Raw genomic sequence first — 14,624 nt, forward strand, 5'->3', positions numbered from 1 at the left:
CCCGGCTCCGGAGGAGGAAATCGCGCTCCCGGCAGGAGCCCAGGCGCCGCCGGCGCTCGTCTTGCGGTGTCTGGCGGCCCCGGCCTCCCTCCGTCCCTCTCCGCCGTCCCACCTTCTCACTATCCAGGAACCTGCGAGCCCGGAGGACGCCCGGCCGGGAGACTCGCCCCTCGCCTCCCGGCGCCCAGCCTCCCCGGGGAGACCACTTCCCTCCAGCGCGTCGGCGAACCCGCGAGGGTGGGCGTGCCCGTGACTGCCCCACTGGGGACTCGAAACTTGATGATGGGGACATGACGATGGCAGGGAGAGCCTGCATTCGTTCAAGTGATTCGGTCAGCAGTGTGCTGGCCAGGCACAGGGCTCAACTCCTGTGGCCCTTTGCAGAGGTTAACAATAATCAGGCACGTGTGTAATGCAAACGGGCATCAGTGGCAAGCAGGGTGCTAGTGGGGCACATTAAGGGAGCTCGAATCAGGTGGTGGGTGGAGGAGCTGCGGGGAGGAAGCGGCCCGGAAAGGCCTCTCCAGGTGGCATCTAGACTGAGACCCAGGCAGGGAACAAGGAGGAAAGGGTCGGGTGGCTGGAGCAGGGTGGGCAGGCGGTGCGTGACCCGAGGAGGAAGCCGGTGTGCAGTGGGGCCGGAACGTGCAGTTACATCACCTCAAGGATGCCCGACTTGGTCTTCGGGGCGAGAAGCAGCGCCGAAGGTTTGGACGGAGGAGAGGCACGGCCTGATCCTCGGGCGCGGTGGAGAAGATTTTGGGAAGGGCAGGTTGGAGAGTGAAGGCGTCAAAGGGGTACTGTGGTTGGTTGAACTGCAGACAGCTAAGAGGGACAGTGGCAGTGAAGGAGGACAGGTTAAACGCGTACTTTAAGAATTCTTCGCAGCAACCTGGATGGAACTAGTCTATAATACTAAGTGATCTCTCACAGAAACAAAGATCTGAGTGTCACATATTCTCACTCATAAGTGAGCCTTGAACATCTATCCTAATACTATAAGAAAAGGATTGACAGTGATGGGAATCTATGGGGGGGGAGAGGACAGGGAGGGCAAGGGTGGTGGGATTAATGGTAGTCAATATCTGGGGATGAGGGGGACACCCCTTATCAACAAGAGTGCCTGAACGATGCATATTTGTATACCTAACCCTTAACTGGACCTCACGATTTTAAAATAAAAATATGTTAAAAAAATAAATAAATAAAAGAACTCTCTGACGTCTCTGTCCCCTGCGCGCTGCCCTCGCCTTCGCCTCAAGAGGTGGTTCCCTGGAAGTATTGGAGGCAGAGAAGAAGCAGCAGCCCCTCTGAGGTCAATTACAAGCCCCTCATGTGGTCTTTGGATACCTGAACAGACTTATTTCATACATGCATTCCTCTTTTCCTCTGTCTTTTGCTCTTAACTTTTTTTTTTTTTAAAGCTTCAAGTTGTCTTTGGAACTTTGCTTTCTCAGAGGCAGCAGGTCTCCGAGGAAAGAACTTGGGCTGTAGAAATAAGAATCCAAGTTTGATTCTAGGTCTCTGTTCTGTTGGGGCATATAATACCTCACTTTTCTGGTTGTTACAGAAACTAAATAAATATGTACATAAAATTCTAGCATGTAGAGGAGGTACTTAATAAATAGTGAGTTTTAACAATCATTTTTAATTGAAAGTAAATTGACACTCATGAAAAATACTGAGCATGGTTGCCCAAGAAAACACAAACAGATACTGTGATACACAGAATCACTTCCTAACTCCAGCTTTCCTTTCTTCCTATCTCTCTCCATTCTTTCTAAGAAGATGAGTCTGGGCAGCTGCTGCCAGGCTCTAGATTTGACTATGAGCTATGAATGAAGCAGACAATGGGGAGCACTGTTTCTCAGTGAGGAATTCATAGGGTGAGGCAGGTTGGGCTTTCCGGTGACCTTTTAAATTGCAGTCAGTTCTTTGATAGGAATTGGGGTTATCTATTCTACCTAGAATCCTGGGCCAGATAACGAAAGAGATTTAGGAACTCTAACAGTTAGGAAACAGAAAGACTAACTGGAGCCTATTGCTTTCATCATGCTATTCCTTTCTGAAATATAAAAGAAAATCTCGAGTTAAGAAAAAATCATAGTATAAGAAAAATGTGAAAATACAATAGATTATATGAGGGGGAACCCCCTCAAAACAATTCATTCATTAAAAAATAGTGTATTTGTTTTTTACATGTTTAAACTTCAGTCACCTGCAAAGTACTCTCCATTTGATGCAATGCAGCTATCCACTGCTCAAAACCGTTTTTGAGCTTATCAATTTTGATGCCTTTTAGCGCTTCTGCCATTTTTTGTTTCACCTCTTCCACATTGGCAAAATGTTTCTCTTTGAGGATTTTTTTCATCCAGGGAAACAAACTAACGAAAGTCACTTGGGCCAAGAGCAAGTAAATAGGGAGGGTGGGGCATAAGGATCAGGTTAGGGTGGTCAGCATGGTGTGGGTAGGTGCATTGTCATGGTGGAAGAACCAGCCACCTATTTGCCACAGCTCAGGATGTTTCTTCCGCAAATCATGACTCAAGCTCCCCAAGCTTTCCAGATAAAAACTTTGACTGTTTGATCCGGAGAAACAAATTCCAAGTGTACTACAAGGGACCCACCCTCTAAAAGATAATTCCAGGGCTTTTGGGGTTCCCTTATATATGGGTGTGTTTTAGAGGTGGGGATCTTGCTATGTTGCCCAGGCCAGAGGGCAGTGGGTATTCATATGTTCTTTCATTGCATACTGCAACCTCAAACTCCTGGGTCTGAGCCTTCCAAAGAGCTGGAGCCATAGTATGTTTTTGTATGTAATGAATAAACAAGCCTCACTGAGTTAATGTATTTCAACCATATAAACTTATGTTAAGCTTGTATATCTATTTTAATCCTGAAATTTCATTTTGATTTTTTTTAAAAACAATGTATTTTGGAATCTCAGAACCAAGTTTAATTAAGAAAAATTATATTTATTGGGATCTATACCCAAGTACCTCACATATAAAGATGTGAAACATCCCTAGGGCAGGATCTCTCATAAGGCTCTTTCACGTTTAATCTTTCCCCCTACTTGTCATTTAGTCTTTATATTGCATATCTTTTTAGCAATGTATACTTTATATATTTGCTAACACTTCTGTAAAAATAGGTAACAGTTAGTCAGGGTTTGCCTTAGTTTATATAGAAAATATGTGTTCTGTCTTGATTAGGTCAGATAGAGTGTAAACAGAACTGCAAACCTTCTAAAATTGTAAAATGGTTAGAGCCAGGCACAGTGGCTCACTCTTGACATCCCAGCACTTTGGGAGGTGGAAGTGAGAGGAATGCCTGAGCCCAAGAGTTCAAGACCAGCCTGGGCAACTTGACGAGAACTCCTCTCTACAATAAACAAAACAATTAGTCTGGTGTGTGGTATGTACCTGTAATTCCAGCTGCTTGAAAGACTGAGGCAGAAGGAGTGCCTAAGCCCAGCAGGTTGAGGCTGCAGTGGTGGTCAGCATGCCACTGCACCCCAGCCTGGGTGACAGTGAGACTCTGAAAAAAAAATATAAATATAAATAAGTAAAGTGATTAGAAAGATTCAAAATAGACTGTATATACATTGTTGGTCAAGTTCAAATTAGTACGACTTCTATGGAAATACATATGGAGATTTCTCAAAGACCTAAAAGTAGATCTACCATTCAATCCCCAAATCCCACTACTAGGTATCTAACCAAAGGAACAGAGGTCATTCTACAAGAAAGACACCTGCACTTGGATATTAATTACAACACAATTCACAATTGCAAAGATGTTGAATCAACCTAAATGCCCATCACCTGATCTGTGGATAATGAAAATATGGTATATATACCATGGAATACTATCCAGCTGTCAAAAAAATGAAATCATGTCTTTTACAGCAACTTGGATTAAACTGGAGAACATCATTCTAAGTAACACAGGAATGGTAACCCAAATACTACATGTTTTCACTTATAACTGGGAGCTAAACTAAGGATCTGCAAAGGCAGAGAGAATAATACAATGGACATCAGAGACTCAGAAGCAGGGGAGGGAAGGAGTGGAGGGGCAAAGTACTAAACCATCAGGTACAATGTGCACAGGTTGAGGTGATGGGTGCACTTCAAGCCTAGACTTCTTCACCACTATACAATATATCCATGTAACCAACAACTATAGTCCCTAAAGCTACTGAGAGAGGGAGGCTTTACAGTAGATTGTGGTTAAATTTGATGACCTAACATACAATAGATTGTGGTTAAATTTGATGACCTAACCTGTTTTATCTTTAACATTTAGGATTGTGACTCTATAAAGACTATCTGAGATATAAAACTGAAACCCTTATAGGTGTCCATTTCCTAAAGGCTCTCCCTTTTCCCATGCAATTCAATACATATATTTTAACATCTTTCATATACAAAACAATGTGATGGAAATACGATGATGAAAATACAGGTCCTTTCATTTACAATCCAATAACAGAAGTTTGAAAAAAAATTAATTATTCGGGTTGATAGAAGAGTTTCCGTGGGCTATAGAATCAAAGAGGAAGGGTATATATCCTGGATTTTAAAAGCCTGCCAGGGACTGGGAGTAGTGAAGATGTTAATTGGAAGGAAAATAACGTTTGTCATTTAAGGAGAAGAAAGTACTTAAAAGCTCAGAAATAGAGATCACAGGGTGCATACCTACTTCATCAGTGAACTTGAGCCTGAACACAGAGTAAGAGGCAGGAAAGGAATCCAAGGGCTCCTGGGGACAATGGGAAGCAGGGAAAGTGGAAAAACCTGCTCAGATTTGCATTTTAGAGCGATTGCACAGGCTGCAGGGTGGAAAATGGATTGCAAAGAGAGGCAGGGAGAGCACTTAGGAGTTTGTCTCAATACTCCAGACTAGACATGATGGAACCTAGGCCCCTTACACTCAAAATGGGGTCCCCAGATTAATAACATCCACATCCCCTGAAAGCTTGTTAGTCATGAAGACTCCTGCCCCCACCCTCACACTGACCTGTGAACCAGAATCTTCATTTTATTAAGATCCCCTGGTCAGGATAAAGCCATAGGCATTTTTGAAAGATGGTTAGAGGGTAACAACATGACGTTGAGTCTTAGGATGAAGGCAGTGGGAGAGAAGAAAGATTAAATTTTGATTGCAACAGCCAAAATAATTTGTATCACGCATGAGATCAGTGTGGTTACAGTGTGTTAGGCACTATCCTTCAGAAGGAGATTCTTGCGTTGAGAAGCCTCCGGCTGAGCCGTGCTCCGGTCCCCAACTGTTGTGCTCATGTAACACATGAGAGAGGGGAGAGTCTTGGGACAGGGAGTCAAAGAGAACTGGTTCTAATCTCGGCTCCATAAACTCTGTGACCTGGTGCAAATCCCTCCCCGTCTTTGGGCCTCAATTTACTCATCTCTTTTTTAACATTTTAAATTATTTTTTAAAGCATTTTTCCTATTATTTTTTGGAGACATAGTCTCACTCTGGCTTCCAGGCCAGAGTGCACAATCACAGCTCACAGCCTCAAATTCCTGGACTCAAGTGATCCTCCTGCCTCAACCTCCTGAGTAGCTAGGACTACAGGAGCTTTGCCACCATACCTGGCTAATTTTTTTTTATTTTTGTAGAGGTGAGGTCTCACTGTGTTGCCCAGGTTGGTCTGTAACTCCTGGGTGATCCTTATGCCTTGGCCTGCCAAAGTGCTGAGACTACAGGCATGAGCCACTGTGTCCAGCCTGGTTTACTCATCTCTACAAGGAGGCGACTGGACTGCATGATCTGGGGCACTTTCTGTTTGGCCATCAGGATGCTGTCCTGACACTAGTGTGAGCCTCTGGGGGAGTAGGACAATATTTGGGGATGTCTGTAAAGCATTATTGGAAGTTTAATACATAAAAACAAAACTAAACAAAATACTTTCTTGGGAGAAGTGGTTCCCATCCACTGGCCTTCCCTTGTGACTCTCCCATAGTCACATCTGAGGGCTCCCAAGAACAGGTGTCTGACATGGGTGGGGAAGAGTAGATCACCCATGAACACTCTGCTGTGCCCACAGAGAGAGAAGCTATAAAGAGTGGAGCAAATGAGGGTTTTCATTAAAGCCACTGGGGGGGGGCGGTGAGGGTTGATAATGGGGAAGGCTGTTCAAGGGTTAGGACAGAGAATGGATGGGAGTATGGGAACTCTCTGCTTTCTAGCTCAGTTTTGCTGTGAACCTAAAACTACTCCAAATTTTACTAATTAAAAACCTATCATCTACTTTTCTAAAGATTTTTATCTCCTACATGTATAAGTTTTATCTCCTACATGCATAAGTTTTATCACATATTTTTAGTTAAATATGTGAAGTATTAAACTTCAGTGTGTTTGAGAGCAGAGAGGCTTTGTCTTTTCAAAAAGGATTTTTTTCTATTGTCTCTAAAAATCTCAATGTTGTGTCATATGACTTAACAATTATCATGACTTCAGACCAAATAGAGATGATCAAAGGTCAGCAAAAACAAGAGGGATAAAAATCTTGAAATCAAGAAGTCGAATAATCTTTTTTAGTAGAAGTTTCTAAGTAAATAGAGAGCGCTTTATGAGCTTAATTCCAAAGTCTTTATTCAAACAACAATTCTCTTAGTTAGTGGAACTTTTATTTGGATAGAGAGCATAGAATTAGGAGATTAAGAGGCAGGTTATAAGGAGTCTAAATCCAAACTCTTAGCAGAACTATTAGAAGTCAGACGGTCTGACGCTGGATCATTCCCTCAACCCTTTCCTTCCTTCTCCCTGTTCTTAATGCTTTGCTGGAATGTCAGTGGAAATGACAGGCTGAGGAATGAAAGATTTTGTTGGAGTCTCGGCCAGGTATTCCTGAACACCATACTATGTAGATCAGTGGCTCTCTTCTGCTAGTGTCCAAGATTGACTAGATTATTATTTTATTTATTTGTTTGTTTATGTTGGGGATTTCACTCTGCTGCCCAGAATGAAGTGCAGTGGCAGCATCATGCATTGCTCACTGGAGCCTCAATCTCCTGGCCTCAGGTGATCCTCCTGTTTTAGCCTCCCAAGTAGTTGGGACTACAAGTGCGCACCACACTTGGCTAATTTTTCTATTTTTTGTACAGTTGAGGTCTTGCTATGTTGCCTAGGCAGGTGTTGAACTCCTGGTCTTAAGCAGTCCTCCCACTGTGGCCTCCCTGAGTGCTGGTATTACAGGTGTGAGGTCCTGCTTTCACTCATACCAGCAAAGGCTGAGCGGGGCTCCTAGACTTCCACCCTCATGAGGCTACAGCATCCCAGCATACCCTCCAGGTGGTATCAGAAGACCAAATAGGAAATTGGGATATCCCCCGCCCACTGGCCTGTAATGGGGTTCACCCCTTCCCCAACAGTGTCAGCAAAGACAATGTGGGGTTAGAATTCCCATCTCCCTCAGGCAGTAGTGAAGAGACTCCTCAACCTCAAGTGCCAAGGAGGCCAAGTTGGGAGCCTGAACTTCTACCCCCACCTGACAGCCCCATGAAACAGCACACCACCGTTTCCCTGTTAGAGATGTGCCTGAGGGAATGCCAGCTAAAACAGAAAGTTTAAATAAAATCCTGAGTCTCATAACGTAATACAGTTATGGATCACTTAATGATGGGGATACATTCTGAGAAATGCATTGTTAGGTGATTTTGTCACTGGGAGAGCATCACAGAGTATATTTACACAAACCTAGATGGCATGGCCTACTGCATAGCTAGGCCATGCAGTAGACCCATTGTTCTTAGGCTATAAACCTGCACAGCATGCTATGGTACTGAATACTCTAGGCAGCTGTAACACAATGGCAACTAAATATGGAAAGGATACAGTGAAAATGTGATGTTATCATCTTATGGGATCACTTTCATATATGTAGTCCATCGTAGACTGGATGTGCCATATGTGGGATATGGATGCAATGACTGGACAAAAATGACCAGGTTTCAATCGAAATCACTTGTCATACCAAGAATTAAGGAGATAGTAAAATGAATGAAACAAGTAGATACTAATACTAAGATGCCAGAAATACTGGAATCGGCAGACAGAGGTTGTAAAGTAGTCATGATGAAAATACACAGAGTAAATAAGAACACTCTTGAAACCGTAACAACAAAATAAAAAACCTTAGCAATAAAATAAAAGACATAAAGAATGGTAATTTTGTAACTGAAAAATACAATCACAGAAATTAAAAGCTTAGTTGGATGAGTCACACAGCAGATGGAGGGGAAAAGGAGAAAATAACTGTGAATGGGAATAGAACAATAGAAATCACCTTACTTGAATACCAGGGAGAAAACAGACTGAAAAACAAACAAACAAAAAAACATGAACAGAGCCTCGGGGATCTATGGCGTTATAACAAAAGGTCTAACAATTGTGGCATTGGATTCCCAGAAAGAGAGGAAAGAAAAACCAACATTGAAAAAGAACTTAAAGAAAAAATGTCTGAAAAGTCCCCAAATTTGACAAGAGACATAAACCTACAAATTCAAGAAGGTGAGCAAACCCAGACCAAAGAACAAACAGATCATCATAATTAAACTTAAGACACATCATAATTAAACTTCTGAAAACTAAAAACAAGCCAGGCTCGGTGGCTCAGCCTGTAATCCTGCGGCTTTGGGAGGCTAAGGTGAGTGGATTGCCTGAGCCCGTGGGTTCGAGATCCGCCTGGGCAGGGAGACCGCATCTCTACAATAAATCAAAAAATCAGCCGGGCGTGGTAGCGCATGCCTGTAATTCCGGCTACTTGGAAGGCTGAGGCAGAAGGATCGCCGGAGCCCAGCAGGTGAGGCTGCGGTGGCAGGGAGCGGCCGCTGCACTCCAGTCTGGGAGACCAAGTGAGACTCCAACTCAAAAAAAAAAATTAAAAAAAAACTCAAAACAGAGAAAAAACATTTGAAAGCAGCCAGAAAAAAACAATATCTTACATACACGGGGTAAATAACAAGAATGATAGCAAATTTCTTGTTAAAAATCATGAAGAAACAAAGGAAGTAGTAAAAATATTTTTCAAGTTTTGAAAGAAAAGTCAACACAGAATCTGACATCCAGATAATATGACTTCCAAGAATAAAAGACAACCAATACATTTTCAGAAAAAGAGATAAGAGTTTTTGGTTTTGTTTCCAACAGAAGCACCAAGAATAATGGCCAAACAAGTTCTCTAAATAGAAAGGAAACAATAAAAGAAGAATCCTTGTAACATTAGGAAGGAAGAACACAGAAACCAAAAATATGGGCAAATACAATAGACTTTCCTTCTCATTTTGAGTTTTCTAAATTATGTTTGATGGTTGAGCAAAAATTATAACACTGATGTGATTTAAAATGTATGTAGAAGAAATAGACTGTATAAGATAATTGTATTATAAATGTGAGAAATAAAAGTATATAAAGAGAGGTAAAGTTTTTATGCTTCACTTGAACAAGAAGAAGAAGGGCATAAGTGGATTATAATTCGGATTTCCCTCTCTAAAAAAAAAAGACAACCAGTATAGTGGGACGAATATGTGTAGGTATTCCCCATTTCAAGACTGAATATATAGCTACAGTAATCAAGACTATATGACACTGATAGAGAGATCGACACATAGACCAACGGGACAGATCAGAGAACCCAGAAATAGACCCATACAAATATGCTCAACTTATTTGTGAAAAAAACACAAAAGCATTTCAACAGAGAGAAAAAGTCTTTTGGAGCAAATGGTGTTGAGCAGCTGAACATCCACAGGCAAACCTACAAAAACCTCAACAAGCACAACATATACAAAAATTGAATTTTAGAAAAAAAATTCAAAAATTTTAATGAAATTCTAGAAAAAATAAAAGAAACATAGAAATTTAGAATGTAGAGCTAGGTAGACGTTCCCAGACATGATATTAAAAGCACAATTCATTTTTTAAAATTGATAAACTAGACTATACCAAAATGAATAGTTCTCACTCTGAAAAAAAAAATCCTAAAAGGATAAAAAGACACGCTACAGAGTGGGAAAAAATTGTAAACCTCTTATCTGAGAAAAAAACTAGTATCTTGATTGTATAAAGAACCCTCAATATTTAACAGCAAAAAAACACAAACAATTCCACTAGAAAATTAGTAAAAGGTATGAAAGAACATTTCACTGAAATGAATATATGAATGATCAACAAGCACACGAAAAGATGTTCAACATCATTAGCTATTAGGTAAATGCAAGTTAGTACTACAAGTTATCAGTAATACTTACTAGAGTGTCTAAAATGAAGATAGTGAGAAAAACAAATAGTGGTGAAGACACAGAGAAACTGAATTACTCATCCATTCCTGGTGGCATTATAAAATGGCACAGATATCCTGGAAAATAGTTTGCTAGTTTCTTAAAATACTAGACACACACCTACCATACAAACTAGCAAACATACTCTTGAGCATTTATCCCAGAGAAAGAAATATTTACATTCACAAAAAACTTGCACACAAAGTTTTGTAGCAGCTTTATTCATCATAACCAAAGTCTAGAAATAGTTTAGATGTCCCTCAATAAATGGATGGTTAAACAGTGCCACACTCATACCATGGAATACTTACTGCTCAGCAAAAAAGGAACAAAACTACTGATATACACAACAGCGTGGATGAATCTCCAGATCCATTTTAGGTTGTGCTGAGTAAAATAAGTCACATCAAAAGGTCATTCACTGTATGATTCTATTTACGTAACATTTTAAAAATGATAAAATTACAAAATGGAGACCACATTAGTGGTTGCCAGGTATTAAGGAGGAGAGTGGCGGCAGTGGGGAAGGTGTGTGGCTGTAAAAGGGCAACGAGAGGGATCCTTGTGGTAATGGATGGACGTGGTCTGTGTCTTGAAGGTATGAACATCACTACCCAGTTTGTGAGACAGTATGATAGTTTGTTGTTTATTGATGGTACTAGATGGGAAAATTGGGTAAAGAGTGATCTCTGTATTATCTCTTACAATTGCCTGTGAATCTACAATTATCTCAAATTAAAAAGTTAAATTTTTAAAAAGGCTATTGAAGATATACACTGTACTGGAAGGACCACAATAAGGCAGGGCTATCATGAAGAGCCTTGTAACTTCCATAGCAATCTACAGATATTAAATTAGTTTGGGTCTTTGCCCTTGAGATTTGGATTTAGGCCTGATTTAGACTTGGCTTGATTTGTGAGTTTCTGGACAAGTCTGGACATCTCACTTACTCTTTCCCGTTTGTTAATCTACTGCTAGGGTGATTTGGTGCATATTCACTGAAGAAGTTAGAGAGGATATTCTTGTTCAACTCCTATTTTGTAGTTACTATGTCTGTTTGTCCAACAACCTTGATACTAAAACAAAACAAACTTTTTAATTGAAAGCAAAAAGGGGGTTGGGTGCAGTGGCTCATACCTATAATCCCAGTGTTTTGGGAGGCCAAGGAGGGAGAATTGCTTGAGGCCAGGAGTTTGAGATCAGCTTGAACAACATAGTGAGACTCCAACTCTATAAAAAATTTAGAAAGATTTAGAAAGATTAGCCAGGTGTGGTGGTGTGCATCTGTAGTCCTAGCTACTCATACATGTGTGTGTGTGTGTGTGTGTGTGTGTGTGTGTGTGTGTGTGTTTTCTTTTTCTTTCTTTCTTTCTTTCTTTCTTTCTTTCTTTCTTTCTTTCTTTCTTTCTTTCTTTCTTTCTTTCTTTTTCTTTCTTTCTTTCTCTCTTTCTTTCTTTCTTTCTTTCCTTCTTTCTTTTTCTTTCCTTCTTTCTTTCTTTCTTTCTTTCATTTATTTGTTTATTCAGACAGTGTCTCACTCTGTCACCCAAGCTAGAGAACGGTAGCACAATTATAACTCACTGCAGCTTAACCTCCTGGACTCAAGTGATCCTTCTGCCTCAACCTCCTGAGTTTTATATATATTATATACACACACACTATATATACACATATATGTATATACACACTATATATATAGTGTGTGTGTGTGTGTGTGTGTGTGTGTGTGTATGTGTGTGTGTGTGTTGTTTTTTTGAACAGAACTCTCTGTAACCCAGGATGGGGTGTAGTGGCATGATTAGGGCTCACCACATATTTTGTTTTTTGTAGAGATGACATTTCTCTATGTTGCCTAGGCTGGTCTAGAACTCCCAGGTTCAAATAATCTTCCCGTCTTGACCTCCCAAAGTGTGGGATTATAGGCATGAGCCACCTCTCCCATCCAGGCATTGTTTTTATGTAGATACAATAGGTCATATGAATCTCTTATTAATGAGTTTGTAGATAAACTCATCATCCAACTTGATTGTGAGGGAAACAAATTTGAATAGCCTACTCTAAACTATCATAAAAAGAAATATGGGCTCATTTAGGTGTCAGGGAGAACAAGAGTACATCCATGAGGCAAGATTTCTGTTTTGCAAAGGACTCAATTGACAAAATTTATAGACTGGGAGAAGATACCTGTAACTTCTAAACACACAAGGGACCAACCTTTAGAATATGTTCACATCTTCAAATCCTCCAGAAAAATACACAAAATATTTCAGAAAAATGGACAAAGGATATGGCAATCATTCACAGAAATCCAAATGTCTAATTAACAAAGAGTTGTCCAAACTTTTTAGTAACCAAAGAAATATGAATTTTCAATGCATTGAGATACCAGCTTACACTCATGAGAATAGCAAAAATAGAAAGTTAGACAATACAATATTTGGAGGGACTGTTGGGTCACAGGAACGCTTCTACACTGCTGGAGGGAATATGGTCTAGAATGGCTGGTAGAGGAACCGGGATGTCCATTCCTTGGAATGAGCAAGTACAATGTGGTGTACGCATACTCTGGAGCACCATATAGCATTTAAAATCAATGAACTTGGTATACACATAATAACATATACAGATTTTCTAAACATGTTATAGATTAAGAAAAGTAAAATGCAGAATGGAATTGTATGTAATTTTTTATAATCAATATTTTTTATTATCATATTGTGGGGTACAGTTAAGGGTTAGTTATACAAATATACTTCGTTCAGGCACCCTTGTTGATAAGAGGTGTATCCCCATCCCCAGACAGATATTTATTACGATTAATCCCATCTCCCTTCCCCCCCAGAGTTTCCCATTACAGTCAGTCATTTTCTTATAGTATTACACTGGATGTTCAAGGTCCACTATATAAGTGAGAACATGTGATACTCATATCTTTGTTTCTGTGAGAGGTCACTCAGTATTATAGACTCTAGTTGTATCCAGGTTGCTGCAAAATTCATGATTTTGTTCTTTTTGATGGCTGCATAGTATTCCATCATGTATATGTACCACATTTTTTAATCCAGTCCTTTTTTGATGGACAGCATGGTTGGTTCCAGGTTCTTGCTATTGTGAACAATGCTGCGATAAACATTCATGTGCAGGTATCTTTTTTATAGAGTGATTTGAGTTCTTCAGGGTATATTCCCAGTAGGGGGATTGCAGGGTCATATGGGGGGTTGATATTTAGAGCTTTTAGGAATCACTACACTGCTTTCCACAGAAATTGCACTAGTTTACACTCCTACCAACAGTGTAGAAGTATTCCCTTTTCACCACACCCTCTCCAGCAACTGTTATTTTTTGAGTTGTTGATAATTGCCATTCTGACTGGAGTTAGGTGTTATCTCAGTGTGGTTTTGATTTGCATCTCCCTGGTGATTAGTGAGGTTGAAAATTTCTTCATGTGTCTGTTGGCTGCTCGGATGTCTTCCTTTGTGAAGTGTCTGTTCATATCTTCTGCCCATTTTATAATGGGGCTTTTTTCCCCTCTTTTCAGCATGTTTGAGTTCCTTGTAGATTCAAGATGTTAAGCCTTTGCCAGACCTGGGGTTGGCAAATACTTTTTCCCAGTCCGTAGGCTGTCTCCCTGCTCTCTTGATGGTTTCTTTGGCTTTGCAGAAGCTTGTCAGTTTAATGAGGTCCCACTTGTCTATCTTCTCTCTTATGACCTGTGGGTTTCGGGTTTTGTTCAGGAATTGGATGCCAGTTCCAATTTCCGTAAGGGTATGTCCTTCATTTTCTAAGGTTCTTGTGGTTTGAGGTTTTACGTTTAGGTCTCTGCTCCATTTGGTGTTAATTTTTGTGTATGAGGATAGATAGGAGTCCTGTTTCAATCTTCTGCATGTGGTTAGCCAGTTTTCCCAGCACCATTTCCTGAATAGGTTCTCCTCTCCCCAGTGGTAGGTGGTGGAGGCTTTGTCGAAGATGAGTTGGTTGAGAAATTGGTTTTGCTTCTGAAATTTCAATTCTATTCCATTGATCTATATGCCTGTTCTTATACCAATACCAAGCTGTTTTGATGATTGTACCTTTATGTAAATTTGAAGTCTGGTAATGTGATACCGCCTGCTTTGTTGTTTTTTGCTGACGATTGTTCTGGCTATTCTTGGTCGTTTGGGTTTCCATATGAATTCCTGTGTTGTTTTTTCTAGATCTGAGAAGAATGTTGCTGGTAATTTGATGGGTATTGCATAATCTGTAGATTGCCTTAGGTAAGATGGATATCTTCACAATGTTGATTCTTCCAATTCATCAGCATGGGATATTTTTCCACTT

General features: G+C 40.4%; 1 protein-coding gene across 1 annotated transcript in view; it reads right to left on the bottom strand.

Moving 5' to 3' along the window:
• Positions 1-14,624, bottom strand: part of DCBLD1 (discoidin, CUB and LCCL domain containing 1) — a 78,618-nt gene that overhangs the window by 55,486 nt on the left and 8,508 nt on the right. Inside the window, exon 2 of the mRNA XM_021708957.1 lies at positions 7,469-7,581. The gene's annotated coding sequence lies outside the window, so the exon portion shown is untranslated. The remainder of the gene's footprint in view (positions 1-7,468; positions 7,582-14,624) is intronic.

Source organism: Carlito syrichta, unplaced genomic scaffold (genome assembly GCF_000164805.1).
Source record: "Carlito syrichta isolate Samal-C Ts95f unplaced genomic scaffold, Tarsius_syrichta-2.0.1 Scaffold65443, whole genome shotgun sequence".
In the NCBI taxonomy this organism is placed as follows: Eukaryota; Metazoa; Chordata; class Mammalia; order Primates; family Tarsiidae; genus Carlito; species Carlito syrichta.